The sequence below is a fragment of the Columba livia genome, chromosome 16, assembly GCF_036013475.1.
Source record: "Columba livia isolate bColLiv1 breed racing homer chromosome 16, bColLiv1.pat.W.v2, whole genome shotgun sequence".
NCBI classification, from domain to species: domain Eukaryota; kingdom Metazoa; phylum Chordata; class Aves; order Columbiformes; family Columbidae; genus Columba; species Columba livia.
The window spans coordinates 3189457-3206710 of record NC_088617.1 but is presented as its reverse complement, the minus strand read 5'-3'; the positions used below and the strand labels follow the sequence as shown (position 1 = coordinate 3206710).

At 48.5% G+C, this 17254-nt stretch overlaps 1 protein-coding gene across 1 annotated transcript in view; it reads right to left on the bottom strand.

Annotated features, from left to right (window-relative positions):
* Window positions 1-17254, bottom strand: part of PPP1R16B (protein phosphatase 1 regulatory subunit 16B) — a 61328-nt gene that overhangs the window by 43803 nt on the left and 271 nt on the right. The gene's annotated exons all lie outside the window — the stretch shown is intronic.

Below are 17254 nucleotides of genomic sequence, written 5' to 3'. Positions count from 1 at the left end.
GGTTCTGCAGGCACAGCAATGAGAGCAGTTAAATCACAGCCCTGAACTCCCAGTGTGACCACAGCATCGGAGACCTCTGAGCAGCGCTACCTGCAGAGCGATCAGCCAGGGAACCCATGGGCAGCCACTCAATCATCTGCTGCACAGGAGGAGGAAACATGTCCCAGATTTAAGGAGCAGTCCAACAGGGAAAGGTGCATTTGAAATAAAGCCAGTGTCATGAGAAAATTGAACAGGTTCTTTCCAAGCAGAGCGCATGAAATGGCAAGATGAGCATGCCAAGGTAAAATGCAAATAAACACGTACGAGATAACTTAGCCAGCTTAGGAGGAAAAACATAAAAAGTTGATGGGGAAAGGAGAGCTTAAGCACCTGAGAAAACCCCAACCAGGCAACAAAGCCATTCCTTGCCCAACTCTCTTGCTCCAAAAGAGAGGAATCAACAGTCTCACAAGCTCCTGTGCAAAAAATATCAGCAGAGAGAGGTAGCTAGACCCAAGTGAGAGATGCGGTGAGGATACTAAAGCTGATCCCACCCAGTCAAGCCAGGAAAAGCCACTGTTCGTCCCCCTTCAGAGGGCAAAGCAGCCCGGTGAGGGGGGCATCACTCGGCAGAGCTGCAGGGAGATGACCATGCCGTGCAGCAAATCCACCACGTCGCGATGGATTTCACAAGGTTGAGACACCCACTCCTTTTAAACATTGCTACAGACCTCCGCAGGGGTTTGACCTTACCTATAAATATCTCGGCAGACTGACAACCCGGCAAACCATTTCCTCTGCGAGATAATTGGTCTGAGAACTGAAAACAAACAAACTCAGCCAGAGCGCACAGGCAGGTCCCAAAGCAGCCGCTTTATCAGCATCAAGGGCCACCAGAAGGCCAAGGGCGGCTTCAGCAGCACCTGCAAACCTCATTTTCAGGGTTTCAGAACAGATCTGAACAAAATTTAAAAAAAAACCAGAAAAAACCCTGTTCCATGACATGAGACTTTAAGATTACCAAAAAACACTTCAGTTCTACATAAGAACAAACCCAAATCCTTGCAAAGGATTTGCAAAACCCAAATCCTTGCAAATTCAAACACTTGCCCGAGATGGAAAATATCAACTGGTGACTTCAGCATGGCACAGGAAAGTGAGGGACACGTGTCACGGCTCCTCCATGGCACGAGAGTCCCACACAGCTCTCGCTGACCCCTGCCCACAGACCCCAGAAACCCTGCCAAAAAGAGCTGCATAAATCCAAAAAGCTTTTAATTTGAGGGCAGACACATATTTCCAAGCGCAGGCACTTTGCTGGAAAGCTCTTCCCCACCTCTGGTGAACTCTGCTCTGCACAGCCCTGTAGGCATTCCTGGGAAAGTATCTTTTTTGGCGATCTCCGCTCCCCTAACACAGGCTGCAGATCTGAAGCCCCGTTCACAATACCTCGAAGGAGGGGAGATAAGGGCAGGAAATGCCTCTCGGCATACCGCACACGGCACTCCCACCCTGCGCCTTTTCCAGGCCACTTCTGCCATTGTTCACTGAAAGATGACAAATATTTTCCAAAACACACCTGAAGTAGAAACGAGGACCTAATTCTGCAGATTTATTAAAGCAAAGAAACCTTATTTCAATGTTTCCCTGTTTATCCCCTGCAAAAAAGCTGGAAGTTTTCTTGGTGGTATTAGGATTACACCTTGGGAAGAGCAATAGGACACTGATTTACAAGTAGAGGAGAAACGTGGTTTGCTCTACATGCCTGTGTTTCAGCTTCTCTGTTTGCACCTCGTCCTCCAGCAGCTCCTCTGCTCTCACAACAGCACAAACAAGAGATTTGAGTGGCCTACAAAGGGGAAGGAGATGGAGAGAGGAGACCCACAAACACCAAGAGACATAGAATGGTTTGGGTTGGAAGGGACCTTCAAAGCTCATCCAGTCCAACCCCTGCCATGAGCAGGGACATCTTCACCAGCTCAGGTTGCCCAGAGCCCCGTCCAGCTTGGCTTCTTCTAGAAGTACCAGCCACCAGCATCTCCCCAAACCAACCAGCAAAGAAACCTCTAAAGGAGCAGAGAAGTCACCCTGAGAAGTATTCCTGAAAGGAGGACACAGCTTAACTTCTCCTAGACTTGGGTACAACTCCCCTGGTACCTTCCAGAGATCCTAGAGCCTCACAAAGACTTTGGCTCCATCACTCCAGCTACCTGTTTTCCAATAACCTAGCTTCTTCCCTGAACCAAAAAAATGGCACGCTGGCTTCTCATTGCACAAACTCAGCCTAACTATAGCACAGTTGCAGGCCCCAGAATTTGTTTACCTGTGAAGTGACACATAAGCTGGCTGTGTGGGTGTCTGTGGTTTGCAAGGCATCGCATTTTGGTTTCTGTTTTATTTAAAGGTTGGGGGGGAAGTGCCGTACCTCGTGTTCGACTGGGCTGAGTTTCCATGAGCTCAGCAGATCTGCCCACCGTTGTGCCAAGAGCATCCTGTCAGACACACGCGGCCCCTGGCCCCACGGGGACAACGGGTGACTCTATTTCAGGGTACAAAAGGAAGGTGAGATGCTCCCTATCGTATCGCGCTCGTGCCATCGCCGTCCTCTTGGCGCTGAGGCAGAGAGGCCTGCTCCAACCGTGTCAAAGATCCGTCCCTACAAAGGGCACGCAAGTGTTGGCAAACGCAATTGGTTTTTTTTTAAAAAAGTTTGCATTTCCTGTACATTTGCGTCGCCTTAGTGCGAGGTTTGTCTCACTAAGCTCAAAAGGACTATTTAAGGGCACTGCTTACTCACTGGTGATACAAGAGACAACAATTCTGTGAAGTGAGAGTTTACTGAGTCAGTGGTTGCAAAAAGCTGCCTACCCCATACCCACATCCCTGCCTGGAGGGTCACGCATCCCCTATATAAGTGCTGCTTCCGAGTTCACATTTAGAGGTTGGCACTTGCAGCCCACAAAGGAGAAAACCGAGTGTTTATTTTCCTGTCCCAGCACACACTCAGAGCTGCCCCCCTGACCTTCCTACAAAGCATTCAACTTGCAGACATTTTGCCATAATATTGATGAGGTTGGAGCTGGATCCATTAAAACAGGCACAGTGCTGAGTGATGCTGAAGAGCCTCCTCATCTCCCCGCCAGACAATGAAGCTGGAGCTAAGACCTGCAAATGCTCTGTCACATCTCCCCAAGGCACTACTTAGAGCACAGCATGACACTGAAGCAGAACACAAACACTTGCAAGAGTCCTTCACTTAAGTGGCTTCAACTGAATTCAGTTTTATTCCACTTAAAAAAAAATTACAAACACCAGAAAGCATGGAAGAGCAATCCTTGAATGGGACTGCTTGAAACAGAATTCTCTAGCTGCTGAACTAAGTTGTGCATCTTTCAAGTAAAGGTAAAACTCAAAGCCCAGGTATGCGAGCAGCCACTCTGAAGTTGAGAGGACCATTCTCATTACAGGAGAGACCTGCAGGATCGGGCTCCACTGAGTAGGTGAAGTGTCTGAGTTTGCAGCAGAAAGTCAAATCAGTGGCATGAAGAGGGATAGAAATAGCCCTCTCCTCCCCACCCCAAGCTAATCTTCTCTCAGCTAGAACTGGAAATCAAGCACAGAAGCCTACAGCGGAGATCTGAGCGCACAAGCGACCTGCAGAGGAGGCGGCTGCCTGATCTATTTATTTCATTAGGTGTCAACTCCTGCACCACAGAAAGGTGAGGAATCGCCAGATTTCCCCTTCTGCTTCCTATGAGGGCCAAGGCTGATCTCTGCTTGTTCTGCCCCACGAAATGCTCGGTGACCAGCCCATCACAGCCCTTCTGCTGACCCCATCCTCCAGCAACAAGCACCAATGAAGAATTTGCAGGCTTCTCCTTCAGGCATCACCTTTGGGATTGTCACTGCCTGGGGACACAAAGCGGCTTAAGATGCATGTTCTCTATTGCTGTTCCTGCTGTTGGCTGGAATCTCCCCCAGGTCTGGAGGAAGAAACAGGGCAGCTCTTCATCATCTCCCCAATGAAGGGAAGAGCTCACTGACAGCCTAGCACCCATAACACCATCCAGAAACAGCCAGAAAGTCACCGAGAAGGGACAGACCGAGCGACATGCAGGAGCAGCAGGGCCAGAAAAGCACAGAGGTTCAACTGTCCCCATGGGAGGATAAAGTGGGGGACACGGGCGCTGCCGAAAGCGTGGATGTGCCAAGGGCTGACCCCACGCACAGAGCCCAGGTCCCTTCCCTGCCTCCCTGCAGCCCAGAGCAGGGCTGAGAAGGGCAGCAGCGTCCCCCTCCCAACCCCCCCAGAGGAACAGGCTCTAAAGTCATTTCCTAAACCCTGTGGCTGCCCGGCACGGAACGGCGCCGGCTCTGCCAAGGCGCTCCCACCCCAGCACCAGCACGCACGCTGCTCCCGCGGCCAAACCGCCGGGAAAGGGGAAACCAAAGCCCTCTTCCGGGCTGCTGACGGGAATGGCGAGCCCTGCTCGGGATCGGGAGCTCCTGGGGCTCTGTAAGGTTTTTTCTTTGGTGGTTTGGGTTTCTTTTTAATTAGTACAGGGTGCATCAAGACCAGAGGGTCTTTCACGCCAATACCACCACAGCCTGGAACCAGCATTTCTTTCTTTATTCTAACTGCTTCTCTCACCTCTTGCCTTTTGGAAAAACATTTGATTGGAGCATCATCAACAAAGACACTGCATTAAGCTGTGCCACCCAACTATCCAAACCGTTATAGTCTTAAATACCTATAACAGGGGACTTGGCTGGGACTTCCAATGACGACAGACAGGGGGTCAGATATCAACAGATATCAACAGTAACCATATGGCAAACCGGGAAGGGGAGTTCAAATCGCAGAGATACTGCTGCCCCTCCAAGGAATCGCAGCCCCAAAACACTTGTTTTCTCCTGCGGTGCTTCAGGACAGTCACGTTTCCTACAAAGCCCAGGGGAGGAGGAGAGAACACCCGCAGTGACGAGCTGCAGAGGTGAGCAATTCAAAACGCAGCGTTTACAGCCTGAAGTGTTTCCTTTCTTTCCTGAAACTCCAATTTTTATTCCCCTAACGTGACACCCTGCCAGCCAGGTTGTGCCACCTCCTACGTCTGCATCTCTGTGCAGTGACTGCAAGGCAGGGGGGCTCTGACCATCTCCTCTGGGATGGCAGGGCTGGAGCAAAGCTGAACTCAGAAACCTCCGCTGGTAACACACACAATCTCAACACAGCCCTGGGCAGCACATAAAACAACAGTTTGATGTACACCTAAGCCTGTACTTTCAAAATCACACGCAACAAACCCTCCTCCAGAGGTCAGGAGCATTCACTGGTGAAGAGGTGAACACAGAACAAGGTCACCTGCCTGACTTCAGGCAGCAAACTCGCTGCAAGAGCCACACCACCAGCTCGGGATTATTATCTCTAGTCCTGTGCTCCAGCCATGAGGTTCTGGTGAAACCCTACTCGTGCCTCGGTGCTACTACAACAGCTCTGGTTATTGCTCCTGGTAGTAAATTCTAACACACACTGTGTGATTCTCCCTGAGCTGCGCTGTGAGCCCCACAGCACCTGCAGGTTAACCACACGGAGGAATTAAAACTACAAGAATTGTTGCTGCATGATTTAATTTCACTGGTATCTGAGAAGCAAACAGCTCCTGCCCTTGCTCAGGGCTTCTGCAGCATTTTAAGCAGCAGATGCTCAGTGCTAAGAAGCGAATGGCTCCTCCTGAAGGAATGAAGGGGAAAGTGGCAAGAAACATCACTTTAAGAACAAAAAAAGGATATTTCAGCCAAAACCCCTTAGGGAACACAACGCCTACAGTCCACCCGTGAGTGCTGCTGGGGGAGAGCAGGTACAGAAACCTCCTAGGTGAGACATCTCATCAGAAATTGGGAGTTACACGAGAGATTCTTGGCTTTCCCACAGGTTTCTTGTATGCAAAGTAAGTAACTTAATCTGTGCCCCAATTACCTTCTTAAAGCGAAGATACTGTTTTACCAATCTGCAGCACAGGAAGTTTCGATGCTGCTTGATGCAAAGGTAAGTTTGGTGGTGAGGGTACTTCAATTTAAATTGTTCTTCTAGATTCATGGAAAGCTCAAAATTTGAAGCCAAGTTCTTCTGCAGTTAATTAAAAATATTTTGGTTTGGCCACTTTATCTCTAGTTCCAGATCATCCCTCCCTCTCCAACGAGCTCCTTCCTAGCAGTGGGAATGAGATATGATCAAGAAGAAAAAAGTGAAACAGCAAGTAAAATAAATAAAATAAAATAAAATAAAATCTCTTTGGAGCCAATGTTGGTAATAGAAAAATTTAAGTGCCTCATCCTTTTCTCCTCCCAACTGTTCCACTCCTCACAATATTAGTGGTTCTTTGAGGCCCCCCCCACCCCCAGTATTTTCACTATATATTTCCGGTAAACACACAACACAGCACAAAAATACATTCTTTTTCCTATCAATATTTCAACGTGGGCTTCCTTAAAAAAAAAGACCTTCTGTGCCAAGCAGTCCTCCCCCACATCAGTGTGCTTGGAAACACGCTGCTCTACCCAGTGGAACCTCAGTGAGGAGCAGAACAAATCTGGTGGGGGTCCCCAGACATGGATACAGAGGCCACTGAGCTCCCGTCAATAGCTGGAGAGCTGGGTCTTGGGGTTTGGGGGACACGGCTGCAGCCACAAAGGGCTTTGCTTTAGCAGGACACAAGCTCAGCTTACACATTTCTTTAGGAGCAAACCAGAGCATTAAAGCTGGATTAACTCCTCCACGCGGATCTTGTGCAAAGCTGCTCCTTAAGCCCAACTCCCAGCTCAAGTCAGCAGGAATGGTTGCCCAGGGAGGTGGTGGACTCACCGTCCCTGGAGGTTTTTAAATTGAGATTGGACATGGCACTTAGTGCCATGATCTAGTAAACGGACTAGAGTTGGACCAAGGGTTGGACTCGATGATCTCTGAGGTCTTTTCCAACCCAGTCGATTCTGTGACTTGGAGGCGTTTTAGAAAACCTTATTCTAGAAGAACTGCAGGACAAATGCTCTTTTCTATATCTGCTCCACACGGCTCTCTCAAGGCTGCCACTTCTCTGCATTAAACTGTCCTTGTCTGGGTAGATTTTAAAATCCAGAACTTATGTGGATTGTTTTTATGTTCACAAGTTTGAGGTTTTTCCTCCCCTCTCCATTTTTACTCCCTGGCATCCTGCTCACCGCCCAGGCTCTCAGGGCAGCCCAGCTCCGCTCCGCCTCCACATCCACGGGCAGAACGGGCTCTTCTGCCCCCAGTTCCAGGTGCAGCTCCAGACTGGGCGCTGGGTGAACCTTCCAGCCCGCCTTGGCTTTCCAAGGGTGAAACCTCAGGTTTGACTCCGGCTTTCAGCTTGATTGGGGAATCAGTAAAAAGAGCCCCCCTGAGCTCTCGGCCATCAGCTTGCCACACAGAGAAGGGAGAGGGACATTTCAGATGGTTTGAACTTGAAAATCTAACTGTGGTTTTGAATCAAGCTAAAAATCAGAAATTAAGTTCAGGGCTCAATTTCGAGCTACACACCAAAACAAGCCATCCCTTTTTAACTTGGCGCAACAGAGAAAACCATTCACCAGCCTGTACATCTGCAGAGGGCACACACTGATTGTACCGATTCATTTTGTTCCTTAGATGAGGACTGTGTGCAAAGCTCTCCCCTCCGCTCCCCACCGACTGTACCCGAGACAGCACAGACAGCGGCTCCAGGCAGCACATGGGACTCTAGAGATGATGCTTGAAGACAAGGACATTTTATTCCTTCAAGAATCCATTACACACCACTCCCCTCTCCCCTTTGCTCTCCCAAAGAAAAGTATCTGCTCACAAAATCTATCTCTAGCATCAAAGGAGCAGCAGGATCCCTGCCCTCAGGCAAAGAAAGGAAGATCAGAACGGGATTTCTGTGCAAACATGAACCGAATCCCAACTTCCCTCACATGAGAGCAGCCCCATCCTCTGAGCCAGGCAGTTTAATATCCGAGGAAAGGCATGCAACAGCTCTGATTATGTGGAACAAAAATTAATTGAGGGCATAAGTCTCCGATTCGGCTCTCCATTTATTTTTTCCACAGCACATTATATGTGAGTGCGGGTTGCAATGCAGACACCTGCAGGGAAAGCAGCCTGACCCATCAGTGACAGTGACATTACCTTGTATTTATTTCTCCGGCTAAAGCTTCCGTTTTCTATTGGCCCTGCAAGAGAGAGATGTGTGGCACCTTCCAAAACCGCATCCCCCTTCCTGACATTTTAAACTATATGTTTAGGGATCTGTAATTTGAAAAGCGACGATTTTTTCCCCAAAAACAGGATTTAAAATAAGATACAGGGGAAAAACAAAGCTACTTTCCAACACGATCTCAAAACCACCATTTTAAGAGCCCACACCCTTCCCTTAAGATAGAAATTAAAGCCCTATTCGCCTGCACCCCAGTCTTTCTAACAGAAATCCTCCCATTGTTTAAAGCCTGGGAACTGCTCTACCCTGGCACAGCAGCAGATAGATAAGTGCCTGGGTTTTCCATGTACAGCTCCTGGGCACCACAAGCCGCACCAGCGTGGGGTGTTGCAGAGCTCGGGCTTTTGCAGGCTCACAGCTGTTGGCAGGGACGTGCCTCTCCCAGGGGATACCTGCTCTCGTTGTCACCTCTGTGTGACGCACCGGAGGTGGCAGTGACGGCAGGCATCCCACCTGCCCCCATACAGCTCCGCAGCCCCCGTGGCTGTGCCCTTCTGCAGCAGGCTGGGGACACAGCATCCCCACGGGGAGCTACCATCCCATGGGATTACATTCCTCTATTTTTAATTTTTTTCTGGTTTCTTCGCCTTCAGAAGAGAGCCCTGCCTACCTCTTCTTTTTCTAAGGCAAAGGAGTGATTCTGGCAGTGTTATGGCACCACGGTGACAATGCCAGCAAAGCCACCAGAACAACAATCAGATGGGAGAAAAGGACAACCCATGTCAGGATCACACTGCGAGATGATGCTGGTATGCAAGAGCAGACTTGTCCCTGCACATCCATGCTGCAGTTTGCTACACCAGCGTTGACACCAAGAGATCCTGCCCAGCTGCACACTCAGCCCATAGCACACAGCGATCCAAGAGTGGGTTCAGCAGGATGCACCAGGTTGTGCGGAAGGCAGGAGAGGTCCCCAGAAGAGCAGAGCACAGGAGCAAATCCCATGTAGCCCACTAGCACCAGGCATTTGTCCCCAGCCACGGGACAGATGTCACCAGCTGGGCACAACCACCACCCAGGTGCCACGGCCAAACATGCCAAACAGCTCATCACTGCACAGAGAGAGGTTTTGAGGAATACCGATTTTGTGGGCGATTTAAGAGAGGATGCTCTTCCCAACGAATTGATTCATCCTTTTAAAATGGCAGTTGTATTTAATTTTTGCTAACAAAATGATTTCAACTCTAATGCTCATGGACACTACTGAGTGTATCTATAACTATTCCAACAATCCTCAAAAGAATCAAGTAACACAAAAAGGTGCCCTCTGACCCATCCTGCATCCATCAGGGAGCCTGTATGTCTACTCAGGATGGTGCTGCCCACCTCCCTCTGCTGTGCAGGGACCAGCAGGGTGCCCATGGGTTCTGCTGGGAGAATAAAGGGGTGATACTTTGGGAAAAACAAATTAGGCACGTTATAGCATGGGATGTTTTCCTCCATATGGCTCAAACATCTGGATTTGTTATCTAAGGCATGGCCCTCATATCTCGATGAACCACATGATAACTGACTTATTCCACTGCTAAACCATGCACGTGTCACCCCTCCACTTGAAAAAATTCACCCTCTTGTCCATCTAATCCTTTGCAGGTCAAGGTCAGCCACCACCAGCATGTGAGAGAAGCATCCCAAGGCTGTATGGATTCTGAAGGGTACCATTATCAGCCTGTTCACAACAATGGCCATACAGATCAGCACCACAGGCCTGTTTCCCTTTGAAGCTGCAGGAATATTATAAGTGCATCTTCTAGAAAGTTGAACCATTACACTTTAAGAGGACAAAGGCTCTTTAAAATGCAGATGAGCAGAAACCCTGCAGGGGAAGAGGCTGCTGCTGGCGGGGCTTGGCTGAGGAAAAGCATCTCAACAGCCACACCACCACCTCTCTCTTCCACCTCTGCCCAAGCACAGCTCCAGAGTCACCAGCCTTATCTGAGATGCAAGCCAGCAGATTGAAGCAAAATGTTTTGCTAGCAAAATGCTAACAAACTGTTAGCACAGCTATCTGCAGTGCCAACATCACCAGTTTCAGCCTTAAATCAGACGCTCGAAGCAGCCTGCCACTGCCTTGCTTGCGAGGCAGATTCTGTGTTTCTAAAGTACCTTATTTTTAGGCGCAGTTATCAACCCGCACATCACCATACATGCCCTACTTTCTGTGTTTTCTGCATCTACTCTTGGCCACAAAGATGGTACATTGGCTTGACTTGCTCTTCCGACAACACAGTTGCTCTGACATTCAGTTTCATCAAATATTTACCAGTTCTTATTTTGAAAATAGATTTTGGACACTTCACTATGAACTCGGTACCAGAATTGCTGGCGCTGCTCTCTCCTCTTCATCAGTCTAGTTCTTACTTTGCTTCTGCCATTTCTGGGATTACAAGCACTTGGGCTCTGCTGCCAGAGACCAAGGAGAATCTCGTCCGTCCATGAGCACAAAGTTCAGCCACCTTCTTCTGCTGTCTCAACGTGCGGCCATGTCTGGATGTGCAAACAGACAGACCTGCCCAGCAGAGAGACTTTGCCCAAAGATATTGAGATTTAAGGGCCAGAACTCAGCTGTTAGAACAGCTGCTCTTCAGGGAGACTTGCAAGGGCTTCCCAGGCAGAGGCACCCATCCTGCTATTCAGTACGTACCTCAGCTGAGTATTTGTTCTGAGAAGCAGTTTTATTTGGATGACAAAAAAAAAAGAATCAGTGTTCTGGTAGTGAAAGTCAAATTTGGGTAGCAAGGCCATCTTAAAGCCAGAAATCTGATAGGATCCAGACATGGTGGAGATGGTCCTTCTGCATCCTGCTAACAGATCCCACCAGCTGGTTTGGTGGGTTAAGCAAGTCAGCAAGCAAAGCCCACCCAGTACAAAATCCCTCTTAATTTCACATGCCAGATGAATTCTTGCTCAAGACCTCAGTAATGAAAAGCCAAGCCACACACAAATCCCCAAATCTCAGCTTAGCACTAGAACGAAGAGAAAATAATGGTGGGTGTTACTAGACACCTCACAGCCAGCACAGGGCTCGTGTATTCCTTGGTCTTTCTCTTCGGATGGGGATTTGAGCTTTGAGCTGCTGAGCAAGTAATCGAGCAGAACTTGTGGCTGTGAAATGCTGCCAACATCCAACATTGCCACATGGAGCCACTGTAGAGCAAAGCCTCATACCTGGGGTTTTCCCCATGTGCATCCTCAGAGATGCCGTGACTGTGCCATAACATCACACAGAGCAGTCGGGATGACATGAAGGCAGCTGGCACCGATGAGCTGTGCATCTCCAGCCTTCCCTCCTAGACTGTCCCCTCTCTTCCAGAAATGCCCAACCTGCACCTCTCAGCCCTTCCAGCTCAAGGGCAAAGCCCCTCACCTACAGTGGGGAGGCAAGAGCTACCAAGCAAACTCACTAGGGAGGTCTCTCGGTAACACAGGGTGAGAGAAAAGGAGGGGAAAACTGCTGCCAGCTTGTTTGTGTGCACTTAGGGTGGCATTTCCAACACTGTAATTGTTGCATAATGAATTTAGCAATGGAGTTCAAGAGCTATGATTCATTCAGGCCAAAAAAACATGAGTCAGCCTCCAAAGAATCATGAGATGTTAAAATTATATGCATTTAACTCGAGCTTGACGAATTCGAAGGAGCAGTGTAACAGCAGAGTGTCTCAGCACAACTCGAAACATCATGCAAATGTACCCACTCCTCCGCCCAGCCGACGCAAGACGAGAGCAGCACGAGAGCAGCGCCTAAGTCTGCCGCTGCAAATAATTCACGCCTGCCACCCAGGCCTGGCTCAGGTTATCAGCCCAGCTCAGAAAAAGGCACCTGATGCTGCCTCTTACCCAGTGCTCACCCTGACTCACAGAGAATGGTGATAAGGTCCCATCCAGCCTAAGAAAAGACCTTTGCGCAATTACAACACGGACATCTGGGAGGACGAGCACTCGGGATGCTCGATTCACTGGGTGGGAGCAGCAGAAAGCAGAGGATGGGGAGGAGAGCAGAGGTGGGTGCGGGATGCTGTCGAGGTGGTACATCAAACTGCAGAGGTGCGGCTGGGAAGGGAGCGCAGGGATGGAGCTGGAAACAGGACAGATTTATTACAGAAAAGGATGCCTAAGTGAAGGACCGTGGGTAGATCGCCGGGAGGTGATGTAGAGAAGACCTCGGGAAAAAGAAGATGTTTTCCTAGCTCTGTTGGGTGATCTAGCTTAAGTTATAGCCCGTATTCTGTGCTTACAGAGCTTGCGGATATGGAAAGGAAAGTTATTTTGAAGTGAGATAAGGTGCGAATTCAAAGCAGAACAACTATTCTGGGTTAACTCCCCAGGTGGCTGCTTATTCTAGGGTGACAGTACCTTTTCCTAGTTTAATTCCCTTTAAAAATAGATTAGGCCAATGGTTCTGATCTGCAAAGCCACAATAGCTGGCCTGCTGCTTTTAGAGCATCCCTAATTAGAGCCTGGATAAGGACACGGTGGGCTCCAGGATGCAGATTTGACAGCCCAAATTTGGAAATATGATATTAACCTAAACCAGAGAGAAACAAGTGCCCGCAGGAGGGTCTGCACAGACCTGGCTTGGTACAGCAGCTATTCCTGCTGCAGGGACCCACCTCGGCAGGGCACAGCCTGTGCAACACACCCTGCTAACCAGAAACCAAACAGCACGAGATGGAACCCATGATCTGCACTTCGCATGCAACCAAAAGCCTTCTTATAAAGCCATTTTTGTTTGAGATTCATTTGAATTTACCATTTATCAAGCTTCCACTTGGTCTCATTAATCACAGCCTATCAAGCTCTTTCAAATGCAAACAGAAATGCAACTGCACTTCTGGTTTATCCTTCTCCTGCTGGAATGACAGAAGGCTACGAATCAGGAATGCCAACCCACCTGTCTCCTGCTTTTCAGCCCCTTCTCATGGGATGAAATCAGCTGACTACTCTGAAAAAGAAATAAACCAAAGCACACTGGTCTATTTCCCTGCTAGCTAGCAACATCCAAGGGCAGAAAACAATGTGTTGTGCAGGAGAAAGAGCATCCCTGGGAAAGCTGAGGGGAGAGGCAGATAGGCTGTGCTGGCAGTACCGGTACCTGCAGCAGCACGGGGATGCTGTCCCTGGAAGCAGAGGAGGCCAAGCCACCTTTATCAAAGGCTTTGCATTTCTTACCCAGGCCTCTAGAGCCAGAGATCTCACAGCTCACCTTAATCCATGTCAGATGATATACCATTTGTTTGCTTTGTATGGATATTAAAGCTTAGCTTTCCTCAAGCTATTCATTTCTTTTTCCTTGGTACCTGCATGGCTGTTAACCCCAGTACCAACATGCTGCTGTGAAGCTTGCAAGGAAAAGGTCCATTAGGAAGAACCACATAACTCTGAAAATGACATTTGCAAAGGTGCCAAGGGCTGCCCCCAATGTTAGACTTGGTCCAGCATCATCATTTCTCACTGATTAGTGCTTTCCTGCTTTGCCTTGAGACTTGTGGTGCAGTATTCACCCCTCTCCCCTCCTTTCCCTCCCAAAGTCTGGCAGGATTTTTCTGCTGCCCTTCACCTGCACTCTTTGCTCAAGGCAAGAGCTGCACTAACTCCCTGAAGAGGGAACTATCCTGATTTCAGAGGGGAAGCTGCAGACAGCCAGTGATTCACATCCACAATTACCGGTCCCTTAAGCTGAGCAGGACCTGGCACAGGAGCGGCTTTGGCTTACTCAGACCTGGAGTCTGATCGCTCCTGGGTACCGTGATTCTGCTGTCAGCAAAGCATCCGGGCCCAGCTGCCCTTTCAGGAGCGCCCCCTTCAAAAAAAAAAGAAGTTAAAAATATAGCGTGTATATATATATATAAAGGAAAACCATGTTGGATGGCAAAAAGTGGCAGTTTACAAGGGAACGTGGCTTAAACAAGACTTTGGCAAGGAGCACAGCTGGTGTCAACCGGCAGCAGCACAGGCAGAACGGTGCTGTCGAGATGAATGAGCAAGGGAGCACGTGGAAAGGAGATGAGGAGAGACAAGTAGATTAATAGAAGACGACAGATTTCTCGTAAGATTGCGATAAGCCTCTTTAAACTTCCCTAAAGGATGAGCCAGCTGGCAAGGCCATCCTAGGAGGTGGTGTAACTCGACTAACAGCCTTGCAAAAACCCAACAGCTGACCCCTTTCACACATCCCAGCTCACTCCTGCAGCTCTTTAAGCAAGGAGGGCTGAACGTGCTGTGCCTGGATGCTTTTGCACCAGCACTCACCTGCAATTACAGCTGCCAGGCCTGAATTATTTTCAGGAAGCAGCGGGGTCGGGCTGACCGTTAGTGCTGATGGAGCGTTCAGTCCCATCCTGCTCTCCTGGCCCCAACCAGCACGTTTTGTTGCCCACGCAGGGGCTAATCCTGACTCGTGTCCCCAGCGCTCGGCCACGGAGCTGGGGACATCTGGGGAGAGACAAGTCACTCCTGAAAATGGCTTTGCCAAAGTGGGGATGGGAAAGGCAAGGTGATGAGTGGGGCTCCAGCATCATGCGTTCACATCCTTCCTAATTCGGGATCCCTGGCAGAGCCAAGTCTCCAGAACATTGCACCCTGGTGAGAAGTTTCACCCTCTGAGGAGGAAGAGGAGAGAGCTGTCCAGAGAGGAAGACAAGCTTGAAATGTTAAGATTTTCATGCTTTTTTTTAAGGGATAATTGCTTCAAAACCTGCTGAAGGTGGAGAAGATGGCAGGCACAAGTATTGCTAAGAGAAAGTTTACAATGCCCCTTCTTTCCAGGGCCACAACAAAAACCCATAAGTATTTGAAACTGGAGGTATCACCTGGTGCAGCTGAGGGTTTCAGAGTGAAGAACAGCAGCAGCCCGTTTGTTTGATATCGAGCAAGCTTTTCTTCTTAGACCAATTAGCTGGTGATATAATTTGCCCACTAAGGTCACTGAATCACCATTTAGCAGTTTCAAAGCAGACAAGATGAACTGCAGGCCAATTTTCCCCCTCCAGCTCAATGAGTGATTCAAAATGCAGTTAATGATAGTGGTTCTTAAGTATCTCACAGAGGATTTGAGAGGGTAATTTATTGCCCAAAAAGAGACTGACCTCTTTCACGCCAAAGCAGCTCAGCTTGTGAAGATGTAGGACCTGATTTTGCTATCTTAATTCACAACCATTAAATACCTGAGAGCTGCCAAACTCGAGTCAGACATAGGAAAAAGCAAAAAGAAGCAGCAGACTCAAAATCAGGTTAAGGAAGGTCACAGTTAAAACCCACTTTGTCAGCAGCAGCCAGAAGACCTCCTTAAGGATGAGGATAAGAAATGAATAACATCCCCAGAAGACTTTTAACACAAACCCTCCATTTTCACAAGTTTATATAAGATAAAAATGAGAAATGCCCTCATTCACAAAAGCGTCATTATTTGTCAACCTCGGGCTCTGTAATCAGTAAACGCTGGTTGGTATTTTTGTTCTTATTGGATGAAATGTGCCTAGAGGCAACAGGCATTTTATAAATTATTAAACCAAGAGAAAATAAGGTTCCAACAAAGTGGCTGCAGAAGCGACACAGAAGTACCAAGGAGCCGGTACAATTGGTACCAGCACATTCACACAGAGTCATTTTTCCAGCGACGACAGACTCAACAACAAGACATTGTTAGAAATGAGCAGCCTGGACACGTGGTCTTGATGGCAAAAAGAAGATGCAGTATCTCAGCATTTCATCACATCCACCACAGATATCTGAAGTTCAACACTTTCAACCTTATTTTTCCTTATGAAATAGTCACTTATGTTTTCCAGTCAGAAAGAAAAGAAGCACTTTTTAACCTCATGAGGCATCTCAGGACATGAAGCAAAACCCGTAAAAATAATGTAAGAAGCACATTCTCAATACCATCCACAGCTTTCGGTCTAACCCGTAGTGTAGAGATTAAACAAGGAAGTGAAAAACATAAAAAAGTATTCTTCATGTTCCGTGTCTCACAACGAACATGATCCCCCACCAGATTAAACTCAGTTTCAGCCAGAAAAACCCCTTCTGCTTTCTGCAATAACAGCACTTGGCCCTTCCACATCTGTGACAAAGCACCTACCGGTAACAGCAGGGCTCGGGACACTGGTACAGGGAAAGCTGGGGCGGCCCCAGCAGCCGCCTCTCCCGAGGTTCCCCAAGCATTTATTTGGGAACATAAACTCAAATTGAGAAGGTTCTTTTTTTAAAAATCAGGTTTATGAGCCCTATGCTCTCCTTGACTATTTGCGAGAAGCCACACTTACTGCTACTCCATTGTAGCTTGAAGCATCCTCCTCTTCCTTGAACAGCTATCACAGCAAAGATCTTTTCACGATAAGTGAGCAAAGATACGAATGTGAACGTGTTGGCTTGTCAATGGAGTCACCTGAAAGCATCCCTACCACCAGTGACACCTCAGACTGGAGCTGGAGAAGGGCTGAAGTTCAGCCTGAAGTTCACCTGGTTTGCCAGTATCTGAAGGAGACTCTCTCCGAGAAAGACCTTCATCTCACACAGCACTTGCAATCCTGAGACCATTTCAGGAATTACAGTTGCTTATATTTATGCTACCTCCTGTATATTTCTTCCACACACAAATAATGCAAAAAGGAGAGGATTTCTAAATACAATAAGGAAAATCCACTAACAAACAAACATGAGAAACTCGTACTTCGGCATCCTGGGTTTCACATGATGACCCACAGCACAAACGTGTAATTAAACACTAGCGCCAGTCGTTCAATGGGGTAAAAACTGCGTTCAAGAGGTAATTGCCTTCTCATCATCAGATGCGTCCAGTATCAGGTTTGCAGATTTACCGAAGGATTAGCCGGGTTGCCGATGCTCCCCTGGAAGGCAGCGGGCTACGGTATCGAACCGCCTCTCGCCAGCCCAGGCTGGGATTGCACAGGGCTGGAGTTACCGAAACTCCGCGCCGTGATCGCAGCCGCTGTCCTGGGTGCGCCGGGGACCCCGCTCCGCGGCCCCGGACACGGATATAC